The sequence below is a fragment of the Triturus cristatus genome, chromosome 5_1 (assembly GCF_964204655.1).
Source record: "Triturus cristatus chromosome 5_1, aTriCri1.1, whole genome shotgun sequence".
Taxonomy (NCBI): domain Eukaryota; kingdom Metazoa; phylum Chordata; class Amphibia; order Caudata; family Salamandridae; genus Triturus; species Triturus cristatus.
Window position 1 is genome coordinate 882966722 of NC_140587.1, and position 13336 is coordinate 882980057.

At 50.3% G+C, this 13336-nt stretch overlaps 1 long non-coding RNA gene across 1 annotated transcript in view; it reads left to right on the plus strand.

Annotated features, from left to right (window-relative positions):
- Positions 1-13336, plus strand: part of LOC146831569 (uncharacterized) — a 45695-nt gene that overhangs the window by 14038 nt on the left and 18321 nt on the right. The window lies entirely within an intron of this gene.

Genomic DNA, 13336 nt, shown 5'->3' on the forward strand with positions numbered 1-13336 from the left:
CAAAAAAATGTAAGGCTGCCATCACCTTCTTCTTGGGGGTCAGCGCAGTAGGATACCTGTGTGGCGGTTGGAGGTGTGGTGCCAGCTTGTTTTTCAGGTCCTCAATCAACTGTTGCGTGAATCTGTAACGGCGGATGCAGGCACGTTCCCTCATGGCACCCAAGTCTGGCATTAGTCTTGGGACAGGTGGTGCCCTGCAAAACATATTTTTGAAGATTGAGAGTCGGTAAACATCAATGTCAATGAACATAGCACATGCTACACTGCTAAAACACATCAGGTAACTATGGAGTCGGGTGTGTGCAATACATCCAGGATACAGAGGGCAGCTCGCTGGCACTCCTACAAAATGCCTGATGCACCTGTTGATTGTCAAGTCAACATGACATGCCCTGAAAAGATTTGGGGGCCAGTCTGAGTGAAGAGCCACAGATATCACCAGAGTGACACACAACCACATAGCTGCATTTGAAGGATGTCATCTCATCCAGACAGCTTACTGCAAGGCACACGCACAGGTCACATGAGATTTCAAATGTACATGTCAAACACAGTGCGATGAAGGGGTACACGTAACAACACAAAGACACAGCCATTGAGACAACAAACACATGTATGACTGAAAATATATGATGTCCCATACACACAGACCCTACAGCCTTGGGAATCCACATGTGGCATGGTGTACGTAGATGTGTTACATGCCCATCTCCACACAGATCCCTGTTGGATGCACCAACAGCAGATGCCGTTGACGGGACACTGACATGAAGCTCATGTGAACACATGACACACAGCCGACATAGTCCCAAAGGGGCACGCTGATCGTGACAGGTCAGTTGATAAAGTGTCCCTGTCCCTGGCATCAGGAGACAGGTGTGGGTGTTGATGACTGTGCCACCCACTGCTGCTATGCATGACACAGTTGGACTACAGACACACATGTGGCAAGGGTCAAGGTGATGTGTGCCCCATCACACATGACATGTGTCCACAGGTCAGGACACATCAATTGTGCAACTAGATGAGAGGACCTGTGCAATATCACTGGCTAACACACCTAGGGCCTGCACATGAAAGTATGCAATGACAAGTACTTGATGGACATCCATGTGCGACTCGTAGCCCACCATTCCTGGCATGTGTACGGCTGTATCACCATTGTAAGTGTGTGAAATGCGTACCCGTACGTGAAGGCACTGGTAGTACATGTACATGCACTACCAGTGCGCACACGTACGTGTACAAGTACGTGTGTGCACTGGTAGTACACATATGTGTACAACTAGTGCCTACACCTACGTGTACAAGTACGTGTATGCCCTGGTAGTACACGTACATGTACTACCAGTGCCTACACATACGTGTACAACTAGTGTCTACACGTATGTGTACAAGTACGTGTACGCACTAGTTGTACATGTACGTGTACTACCAGTGCACACACGTACCTGTACATGTACGTGTACGCACTAGTTGTACACGTATGTATACTACCAGTTCCTACATGTACGTGTACTACCAGGGCGTACACATACTTGTACACGTACGTGTAGGCACTAGTAGCACACGTACGTGTACTACCAGGGCCTACACGTACTTGTACACATACGTGTAGGCACTAGATATACACGTACGTGTACTACCAGTGCCTACACGTACTTGTACACGTATGTGTACGCACTGGTAGTACACGTACGTATACTACCAGTGCCTACACGTACGTGTACTACCAGTGCATACACGTACCTGTACGTGTACGTACTAGTTGTACACGTAAGTGTACTACCAGTGCGCACACGTACCTGTACACGTACGTGTACGCACTAGTTGTACACGTACATGTACTACCAGTTCCTACACGTACGTGTACTACCAGGGCGTACACGTACTTGTACACATACGTGTATGCCCTGTTAGTACACGTACGTGTAGGCACTGGTAGTACACGTACGTGTACAACCAGTGTGTACACGTACGTGTACAGGTACGTGTAGGCACTAGATATACACGTATGTGTACTACCAGTGCGTACACGTACCTGTACACGTACGTGTAGGAACTGGTAGTACACGTACGTGTACTACCAGTGCCTATACGTACGTGTCAAACGCACTGTGCAACTGGTGCCATAGGGGTACGTGTGAAACGCACAGTACCTGTGTGTGGCTTTCAAATTTACATAGGGGACACATAAGGGATAGGTATTAGGCCCTAAATGCATGCAGGTTGCCATGGATACCGAGTTTTCTCTTCAAATTTTTCCAGCAGGTGTCCTGGAAAAGTCAGTTGGCCACAAAATACAATGTTGCAAAGTGGTTGTTGACTTGACATGATGCTCTAAATTTGGACAATGCAAATGCTGTCACTGGTGTATGTTTAAAGGGATTGGAGTAAACGTAAGATGCAAATGATTCAGACAAAACACTATGTACTCCTCAAAATGAATGGCCCTCAGCAAGACAGATATAAGGCAGCCAGAAGCCATGAGAGGGCACTTGCCTGCACAACTTTCCTGTCGACAACATTGCTGCTGTCTCTGCTTCCCTGGATCATGTCTCGTGCTGTGGAGAGGGCCCAGCCATTCACCCTGGAGGAGAATCAGGCCCTGCTGGACGTCCTCCTCCCACAGTACACCAGCCTGGATGGGAGACCAGGGGAGCAGGTGAGTGCTGAGTCCACTACCTTTGCCTATGCACCTGTTGTGTGCCTGTCAATATTGTTTCCAGGTGGGACTGACATGCAATGTTGTTCAGAGTGTGTCCCGGGAGGGGCATGCTTATGTCTCTCATGCAGTGCATCATGTAGTTCCTGTGTGCACTCCTCACTTGCATGGTGCTTACAGTGACTTTCACTGCATAGTGCATGAGACATTCAGCCTGGCTAATCCTTGGGGGCTTTTATTCATGTTGTCCTGAGGTGATTCAGTGGTCCCCCCGGTGTGACAGGTGACTGTACCCACAGATGTGTATGAGTTGGGTGGACCTGTGGTGAGAGTGTCCAAATGACGTGTACCACCTCATGGACATTGACATGTGTGAATGTTCCTTGTCATGTGGGTGAGTGTCTATGTGAAGTGTTGCACCACAGCTGCATGTTGAAGGCTACTGATCTAACGATCTGATGTGACAAGTGAGCCGTGCTTTGTGTCTGACTTGCAGAGCTAGCACGACACCTGTGACTCCCCCCTGGCAAATGGCACATGTGCAGAGTGAGGGTTGTATCCGCTGTAGTCAATGACAGGCCAGTGATCAGTGGCTGGGTGTGTCTGTCTAGTCTGCTGAGGGTGCGTCAGTGGAGTGGGACATGTGACTGCATGGCACGTGCTGCCCATCAGCCTGCTGTTGCATGTGCTGCACAGTGTATGGCATGTTCATTGAGTGTTTTGCACCCCTCATGCCACCTGTAGACTTTCAATGCCATGTACTGCATTGGCCTGTTGTGAATGAGGCTATTCCTGTCAGCATCCTATGCCCTGTTCAACATTTCAAAGATGTTCTAATGTGTGTCTCTGGGACATGGAGCAGGTGTATTGATGTTGTGTCACTTTGTCATCCTGACAGGTAACTGCCTATGAGAAGGGGGTCATCTGGACCAATGTCGTCAGGGCCGTGAGGACTGCAGGGGGCGTGATCGGCAGCAGTGCCAAGGTCCGCAAGAGGTGGCAGGACATCCGGTGCTGGAACCGGCGGATCGCCCGGGTCCACCTCAAGCTCTCTCCACGTCGCCGCCACAGCGGGTGCCGACACCTGACCCACCACATGAAACGTGTCCTGGCGGTGGTCTTCCCTGACCTCGATAGGCAGTTAGAGGAGAGACTGCAGCAAGGAGGAGGTAGGTACATGGCTTTTTTGTCGTGTTATGAGTCGCCAGCTTTAGGAAGTGCTATTTTGCATGAATACACTCCCAGAGTTCATTTTCTGTTCCCAAATGTCACCTGGGGATCTTTTCATCCCTTCCTCTCCTTGACATATGTCCCCTGGTGTGTGTGTAGTCACATTTGCACATGGTCATCTAGGGTGCCAGTACATCTAAGTGCACATTGCTTTCTGAATCATGTGGGAGGGTGGTCTGTGACTTGTGTTGGTACCTTGCCTGTGCCATGACCTGTTCACTATGTACGGGGTCCATAGTTGTTGTCACTGATGCTGATTCTCAACATAGGAGTGTGAGCTTTCAACTGGACACCCTTGCAGCATGAATGAGCAATGTTGTGGCCTCAGACATGATGTGCATGAGTGTGAGATATGCATAGTGCCATGACGGTTGTACATGGTAGAGTCAGCTCATTCCAGGACCATAGAGCAGTGTGCCCACTACAGTCCCCTGAGACACCCTGGCCTCCTAATCATGTGTGTCATCCAACACTGTGCACATTCTCTGTGTGTGCTGCATAGGTCTGCCTCTGTGGCATTGTTCCCTGGCCTAGTTTGATTTGGTTAATGTGTGCTACATGTGTCCACTGGACAGGGATACAACATTTTGCTTGTGCATACTCACACTGGGCAGTGCCTGTGTGGCTATTCACAACAATCTGTTGATGGTTGTTTGTCACATAGATGTGTTGTCAGCCCCACGATGCGGTGTCAATGAAGCAATTTTGCAAGCACAGTTGTTGTAACCCTGAATAGGAGGTGTCACTTCTTGATCTGTATAAATCACATTGACTCAGGAATTGGGGGAGGGGGGTGCGGGAGAGGCATACATATGTGCAACTCTGATTTTTCAGTGCCAGGTCTGACTTGTGTGTGAGAATTGCCTGGACTAAAATACACTGGGCAGTGCCCCTGTGATGCTGGCCAGTGCTTAATGTACGTGCTTTGCAGCCTGTGTCATTTTTTGAGCAACAATAATCCTGCTCATAAGTTTTTGGCACGTGTGTGGTTCAGATGCAACGCAGTTTGGACTTTGTGTGCTGACATCTGTGTGTACATTCAGGCTTGCCATGAGGGTGTCCCCACAGTACAGCTGGTCTTTTTTACCACCCAATTGCAGGCCCATTAGCTTATGCATTGTCCTGGGTGTGGACATGTGTGCCACTCCAGATGACAGGCAGTAGGTCATATGTGTAGCCAACTGTGTAATCAGGTGACGGATGGCCTGGTGACAACTGACATGATTCAAGTTGTTACTCTTCATGAATTGTACCTTGGCACTCACAGCACCTGTCAACAGTTGTTCATGTTTCACATGTGGAAATTTGTTGATTTGTGTTAAGAACACTAATGTGCCTGCATGCAATATGTTGCGCAAGGCAGTGCACACAAAAGTACATTGACACTGTCATGGAATAAGCTGGCACCTTTTCAATGAAGCCACTGTTATAAATAAATGTTGTTGCAGATTCTCCATATACATGTTCCCATGGTGGTCTTGATTTTGTGAGACTCATTAGTTGTCGGTGATACAAACTAACGAGTGTCAAGACGTCCAGACCTCCGTGGGCCCATGTATATGTACTTTCTGAAACACCATCTATTTCTAACAGTGGCTCCTCCGAAAAGGTGCCAGATTCTTCAATGACAGTGTCAATGTACTTTTGTGTGCACTGCCTTGTGCAACATCTTGCATGCAGGCACATCAGTGTTCTTTTCGCAAAATGGCCAATTGGCACATCCCAAACATGTAGATTGGTTAAAGTTTTGTGAGTCCCAAGGTACCAACATTTGTTCGTTTTGTGTTCCAAGGGACTTACAGGTCTCTGAGTGTGGTGACACCTTGAGTATTGAGGTGTGTTAGTTAACCTTGAGTGCACCACTCCTTATTCTTTCAGGGTAAACAAGAGGTGTCATGACTTCATTGTATTGCTGTGCTCACCGGTTCACAGACACTAGCTTCTCAGTGTATTGCTCATTCAAGTTGTGGTCTTTTGTGTATTGAGTTTCCTGGTGTCAAAGTGGCATGGTGGGTCTACCAACTGGGCAGTACAGGGCTGACATATGTGCGGAGTAATCCAGCTGTTACTCATGATGCATTGCCTGATATGCACTGTGACCAATTGTTCTTGTGCTCATGTGTCAGATGTATACAGGTGACTGATGCTTTCTGGTTTCTTCTCCTTGCCCACAGCATCATCATCCACACACGAGGGAGACACCGGCATGGACCTTGAGGAGGGACCCAGTGACAGTGCCACCAGTGCTGTGGAGTCAGCAGGAGACAGTGGCACGGAGGGCGAGGGGAGTCAGCCAGAGGACCTGTCCGGAGGCGAGAGCATGTACGACACCGACGGGTCCCAGGCTGACATCCTTGAGGAGGTGGAGGATGCAACAACATCTGGCAGCATCCCACCATCTGTACCCACCTCCTCCATTGCCATCTCCACCCTCCCAGTTGCTCCAGTCCCTTCTGTCCATGCACGGTCCCACTGTGTCTCCTTTGGACCAGGCACCGCAGCCCCTGTCCCTGTCACCCCTGCTGCCCTCAGTGAGGAGTCTGTGGACACACTGCACCAGTTGCAGGTTGGTCAGGCATCGATGCTGCATGTCCTCCATGAACACACTAGACTGCTCACACAGTTGGTGTCGTTCGTGGAGGGCATGTCATCAACAATGACTGAGCAACGCAGGTTTCTGCGGTCCATGGACTCTTCACTGACGGAAGCAGTGTCTCTCCTGTGGCGCTCCATCCCCCCCCTACCCCGGACCCATCCACACTGCCCTCTCCCATGCCTGTCCAAAGCACACACAGACAGTCACTGGCACACACCACAACAGACACATCCAGCGCACTCCCAACTAAGGCACAGCGCACACCTCCTGGCACGCACACTCAGGGGGATGTAGTCACACCCACAGGGTCTGGGGGCAAATGGCAGACACGCAGCCACAGTCAGAGTCCGCAGTCCTCACGACCCACTTCCTCCAAATCCACTCACCTTAGCTCCCCTGCCAATATGTCACCCAAAGAGACCTACATGGCTAGTCTGTCCCTCAGCCCCACTGTGACACCACCCCGCAAGCGGTTGAGGAAGTCTCCGGCCAGGGGAGTTGAGTCCCCCCCCATGTCCACCACCTCCCCCGAGAGCGCTGCACCACATCCCTCGGACACCCCCCCTCTGTTGGCCCTGGTGTTCCTTCCGGTGCAGGGGTTCCTCTGGATGCCCTGGCAGCAGTGTGCAGCGAGCTGCTCACCACCACCTTTGGCGCTGCACCACCCCCTGTGGTGGATACGTCCAGCCCTGCACCCACCACACCTACCCAACCCACTCCTGTCCCTGCGGTGCCTGGTACTCCCACTGATGATCCCCCCCCTGGTCGACAAACCTTGAGGTGACTTTGTGCAGGCAAGGTAGGGGTGGACACAGTTGCATACGTCCACCCTTGGACTCGAACTATGGACTGGCCATTGGCCATTGTAAATAGTGTATTATAACAATTTTGTTTTTTGTGTGCTGAATAAAGCCTTTTCATTTAGATTCCACACTATTGCATTTCAGGTACTTGATGTTGGTGATGAGGCTCATGAAGTTGGTGTTCTGGTAATGTGTTAGGGTTCTGAGAAATGTTTTAGTATGATGGTCATGAGGTGGACCATGGTATTTGTGTGCCATCACAATGTCTGTGAAAATATTAATTGGTAGTGTGTGTTCCTTTGGATTGTGAGACATTGTCCCAAGGAGTCCTCCTTCCTCTGTGGCACCTGACATGTTCCCTGCAAACAGTTGCACAATTGTTGTGCTGACCTGTGTAAACATATCCTTTGTTGGTGACGGATCCCTTCAACAATGGCCATGCATGTTCTCCGATGTCTCCTGCTGAATCATCTGTGCCATCCTTGCCAGTCACTGTACTTGTGTTTTGTGTATGTAGGAATGACATCAGGGACCAATTGCCCCTTTTCAGCACTATGCATGTGTGTAATCACGGCCTAACACACAAATGGCACGTGTAATGCAGGGTATTTGGGCACCTGACTCACAATTGTGGGCATTGTATCTAGTCGCAGTGAACCCTACTCCTTACATGAGAGACAACATCTGGGTGGCTGGAACAGCACCTGGACATTCCTATAACTCCTGTGATGTGCGTGACAGTGTGTGTTCCACTTGGCTAACTTATTTTAGTATGCATTTCCATGACTATACAGTCTGTTGGCATTAAATCAGGGTGTGTATTGTGGGGCATCAGCCATGGGTGGGTATGCATATGTTGTATGTCCTCACACCCACATGTGGTGTGTCATGCAGTGTGTGAATGACATCCATCCTCCTGGGAGTGGGGCACTGCTGGGAGTCCTCTGCACCCACCCCCATATCTCTGTCCACTGCTGTGAGTCCTCTGCACCCACCCCCATATCTCTGTCCACTGCTGGGAGTCCTCTGCACCCACCCCTCATATGTCTAGGCACTGCTGTGAGTCCTCTGCACCCACCCCTCATATGTCTGTCCACTGCTGGTAGTGATATGCAACCACCCCTCATATGTCTGGACACTGCCTGGAGTCCTCTGCATCTACCCCTCATATGTCTGGACATTGCTGTGAGTCCTCTGCACCCACCCCCATATCTCTGTCCACTGCTGGTAGTGATATGCACCCATCCCTCATATGTCTGGACACTGCTGGGAGTCCTCTGCACCCACCCCTCATATGTCTGGACACTGCTGGTAGTTATATACACCCACCCCTCATATGTATGGCCACTGCTGGGAGTCCTCTGCACCCACCCCTCATATGTCTGTCCACTGCTGGTAGTGATATGCACCCACCCTTCATATGTCTGTCCACTGCTGTTAGTGATATGCACCCACCCCTCATATGTCTGGACACTGCTGGGAGTCCTCTGCACCCACCCCTCATATGTCTGGGCACTGCTGTGAGTCCTCTGCACCCACCCCCATATCTCTGTCCACTGCTGGTAGTGATATGCACCCACCTCTCATATGTCTGGACACTGCTGGGAGTCCTCTGCACCCACCCCTCATATGTCTGGGCACTGCTGTGAGTCCTCTGCACCCACCCCCATATCTCTGTCACTGCTGGTAGTGATATGCACCCACCCCTCATATGTCTGGACACTGCTGGGAGTCCTCTGCACCCACCCCTCATATGTCTGGACACTGCTGGTAGTGATATGCACCCACCCCTAATATGTCTGTCCACTGCTGCTAGTGATATGCACCCACCCCTCATATGTCTGGACACTTCTGGGAGTCCTCTGCACCCACCCCTCATATGTCTGGGCACTGCTGTGAGTCCTCTGCACCCACCCCCATATCTCTGTCCACTGCTGGTAGTGATATGCACCCACCCCTCATATGTCTGGACACTGCTGTCCTCTGCACCCACCCCTCATATGTCTGGGCACTGCTGTGAGTCCTCTGCACCCACCCCAATATCCCTGTCCATTGCTGATAGTGATATGCACCCACCCCTCATATGTCTGGACATGGTTGGGAGTCCTCTGCACCCACCCCTCATATGTCTGGCCACTGCTTGTAGTGATATGCACCCACCCCTAATATGTCTGTCCACTGCTGCTAGTGATATGCACCCACCCCTCATATGTCTGGACACTTCTGGGAGTCCTCTGCACCCACCCCTCATATGTCTGGGCACTGCTGTGAGTCCTCTGCACCCACCCCCATATCTCTGTCCACTGCTGGTAGTGATATGCACCCACCCCTCATATGTCTGGACACTGCTGGGAGTCCTCTGCACCCACCCCTCATATGTCTGGGCACTGCTGTGAGTCCTCTGCACCCACCCCAATATCCCTGTCCACTGCTGGTAGTGATATGCACCCACCCCTCATATGTCTGGACATGGTTGGGAGTCCTCTGCACCCACCCCTCATATGTCTGGCCACTGCTTGTAGTGATATGCACCCACCCGTCATATGTCTGCCTACTGCTGCTAGTGATATGCACCCACCCCTCATATGTCTGGGCACTGCTGGGAGTCCTCTGCACCCACCCCCATTTCTTTGTCCACTGCTGGTAGTGATATGCACCCACCCCTCATATGTCTAAACACTGCTGGGAGTCCTCTGCACCCACCCCTCATATGTCTGGGCACTGCTGTGAGTCCTCTGCACCCACCCCCATATCTCTGTCCACTGCTGGTAGTGATATGCACCCACCCCTCATATGTCTGGACACTGCTGGTAGTGATATGCACCCACCCCTCACATGTCTGGACACTGCTTGGAGTCCTCTGCACCTACCCCTCATATGTCTGGGCACTGCTGGGAGTCCTCTGCACCCACCCCTCATATGTCTGTCCACTGCTGGTAGTGATATGCACCCACCCCTCATATGTCTGGACACTGCTGGGAGTCCTCTGCACCCACCCCTCATATGTCTGGGCACTGCTGTGAGTCCTCTGCTCCCACCCCCATATCTCTGTCCACTGCTGGTAGTGATATGCACCCACCCCTCATATGTCTGGACACTGCTGGGAGTCTTCTGCACCCAACCCTCATATGTCTGTCCACTGCTGGTAGTGATATGCACACACCCCTCATATGTCTAGACACTGCTGGGAGTCCTCTGCACCCAACCCTCATATGTCTGTCCACTGCTGATAGTGATATGCACCCACCCCTCATATGTCTGGGCACTGCTGGGAGTCCTCTGCACCCACCCCTCATATGTCTGTCCACTGCTGGGAGGCCTCTGCACCCACCCACACACCCCCTTGAAGCTGTACACTGCTGGCCAGGACCTACACACACAACAATTTGGAGGTAATATGCTGGGCCAGTCCTCTATGCCCACATTCCTGGCATGTGTACGCCTCGTATCCAAATTTTCCTGCTGCCGTAACAGGGTACGTGTGGTACGGACCGTACCCACGCATGTATGCGTGGGCACGGTCCATACCTGAGTACTCATGGGGCTGTATGGGTACGCACCGTACCCACACATGTATGCGTGGGTACGGTCCGTACCCGAGTACTCATGGGGCCGTAGGGGTATGCACTGTACCCATGTATTAATGCGTGGGTACGGTCCGTACCACTGTTGTCATGGTGCCGTAGGGGTACGTATGGTACGCACCGTACCCACGCATTCATGCATGGGTACGGTTCGTACCTGAGTACTCATGGGGCCGTAGGGATACGCACCGTACCTACGTATTAATGTGTGGGTATGGTCTGTACCACTGTTGTAATGGTGCCGTAGGGGTACGTATGGTACGCACCGTACCCACACATTCATGCGTGGGTACGGTCCGTACCTGAGTACTCATGGGGCCGTAGGGGTACGCACCGTACCCACGTATTAATGCGTGGGTACTGTCCGTACCACTGTTGTCATGGTGCCGTAGGGGTACGTGTGGTACGCACCGTACCCACGCATTTTGGTCTCACCTTCTGCGGCGTGTGCGTCGGGTGCGGTACACCAGGTCGTAGGCCAAGAGGACCGGGATGACATGTACGATGGGGTTCATGGCTGTACATCGCGTACTGGGGCTTCGTGGCGTAGCGGTTCGCGTCGGACACTGCTTTTCCGGCTGTGTTTGGCTCCTGTAAACAAAGAGCCATACGGAGTGACGTCGGTACGAATCGTACTTGCTGGGCTGGAAAACACTGGTGAAATACGTACGGACGTCGCGTACAAGCATTTCCGGATCGGAATCGTGGGTATTTTTTTGCTCTACGGTCTTTTGTACGATTTGTACAGAAAAAGGCTTTCTGTACGAATCGTACTTCCTAGGTTGTGAAATGAGTTTACCTTGTACGAGTCGTACGGAAAAAACACTCCGTACGACTATTCGTAGGGCATTTTTACAGGATTGGAATCGACCCCTAGATGTTTCTCATTTGGTTGCCATTTTAATCATACAAATATTTCCGATTTTTATAAACTGGTTTTGGATGTTTATTGTGTGTTGTGTCTTACTCATTTAATGTGCTGGTGTTTTAAAATGTTTCAAACACCTGTCACCTAAGTTAAGCCTGCCTGCTTGTAGCCAGTTACCAAGGGTAGAGGAAGGGAAACAATTATTGAGACCTTGATTGGACCTTATATTGTGATTGTGGCCCTATTACTAGTGATAGGTACCTACCTTCACCTACTAATAAACCATGTTCCAACATTTGGTGTGCAATGGTGGGATCCAGTACTTGTGTTTGACCACTCCATACCATACAGTAGTTAAGTGAAGATCTTAAAAAATTGAGAAAATTGATCAGAACAAACATTGATCTTTGAATTTTTGAAGCTTGGACTAAATTGTTTTTAATTTGCCTTGGTTTTTCTAAATTGTTCTACTTCTCTTTGCAAAAGTTTTTAAGTGACCAAAAACTAGGGATTCCATGGAGCTGGATCAAGCTAACCTAATTAACCTCACAGTAGCTAAGCTTAGGGTACAGTGTAGGGCTAGGTTGCTGCCAACTGCTAATCAAATCAGAAAGGCAGAGATGGTAAGGTCTCTTAAGGCCTGGGAAGGGTCAGCTCCAGGGGATAGGGGGGCACTCCAACAACCTCCAGAAGGATGGTGATGACAACTCATCCATAACTTGTAATACTAGGTTCAAACTTCCAGCTAATAGTAGAGGGGAGGTTCCAATACAGAAGACCCAGAAAGGGCCCTCAGAAGACAAGAGCTTGAGGGTCAGTTGGCATACATAGCTGTAGATAAGGAAAATCTTGACCTAGCTAATAAGAAGTAGGCAAGGGTGGAAGAGAAAAGAAATGGTATCAGTGAAAAGGAGGAAGATGATGGGATTGTCCGGTGGTGGGATTGATCCCAGGCTTCCCAAGGGGACAGTGCCTAAGTATGAAGGAGGGTGACATTGACAAAGGTCCACTCCAAATGCTGATGTTCACTCTTGTGGGAACCTTGTGGGTGATGAGGAAGAATCCTATTCCGACATGAGAAAATGTCTAGTCAAGAAATTTGGTCTTACTCCAGAGCAGTACTGGATGAAGTTCAGGGACATGCAAAAAGAAAACAAACAGTCTTAGGTAGACTTTTTTAGAAATCTCAGTGAAGGCATTAGAGAGCTGGATTCAAAGTAACCTGGTGAGTACTTATGAGGGACTGTACAATGTATTTCTTAAAGAGCACATTCAGACTTATAGTGTACAAGAGACGTTACCCTAGTATGTAGTGGACCTTAAGCTGTTTTGCCCCAGGGAACAGGGGGAGACCGCTGGTGAGGTGGTTGAGAACCAGGATTTCCTATCAACATTACTGGGAGTAAACAGACAGAAAAAAGGAGGAATGACCCCCCGGGGGAAATTCCTGGGAAAAGATGATAAAAAAACAAGAGTCCTCTCAAGACCAACAGAAAAACCTACACAAGGAAGGGGGGCCTTGCCCACTCCAATTTCAGGGGAAAAGGGTATCAGGGAAAGTCTTTTGACCCTGCAGAGGCATGAAAGGTT